Consider the following 407-nt stretch of genomic DNA (forward strand, 5'->3'; position numbering starts at 1 on the left):
ACATCAACTTGAAAAATGTCGAAGATTAAATCTTTTGAGGTTTCATTTTTGGATGATAGAAAGAATGTTAGAAAACACAAAAGACACAAGCAGATAGATAGATAGATAGATAGATAGATAGATAGATAGATGGATAGATAGATTCTGTAACAGAGGGAACCGTTCTGATGGGCAGTGCTCATAGGTGGAAACTACTGTATGTGTGTACAAGTACGCATTACACATATAGATACGCCTACGACCGACACACTCGCAGACACAGACTCAGACTCAGACACATACACATACACATACACAAGCACATACATATACACATATATACATTCACGTATACATAAAGATACACATACACACATTATAATATAGATTTATATACATATTAAACATACATCTATACATATTACATA

The sequence above is a fragment of the Aplysia californica genome, unplaced genomic scaffold (assembly GCF_000002075.1).
Source record: "Aplysia californica isolate F4 #8 unplaced genomic scaffold, AplCal3.0 scaffold00044, whole genome shotgun sequence".
Lineage (NCBI taxonomy): Eukaryota > Metazoa > Mollusca > Gastropoda > Aplysiida > Aplysiidae > Aplysia > Aplysia californica.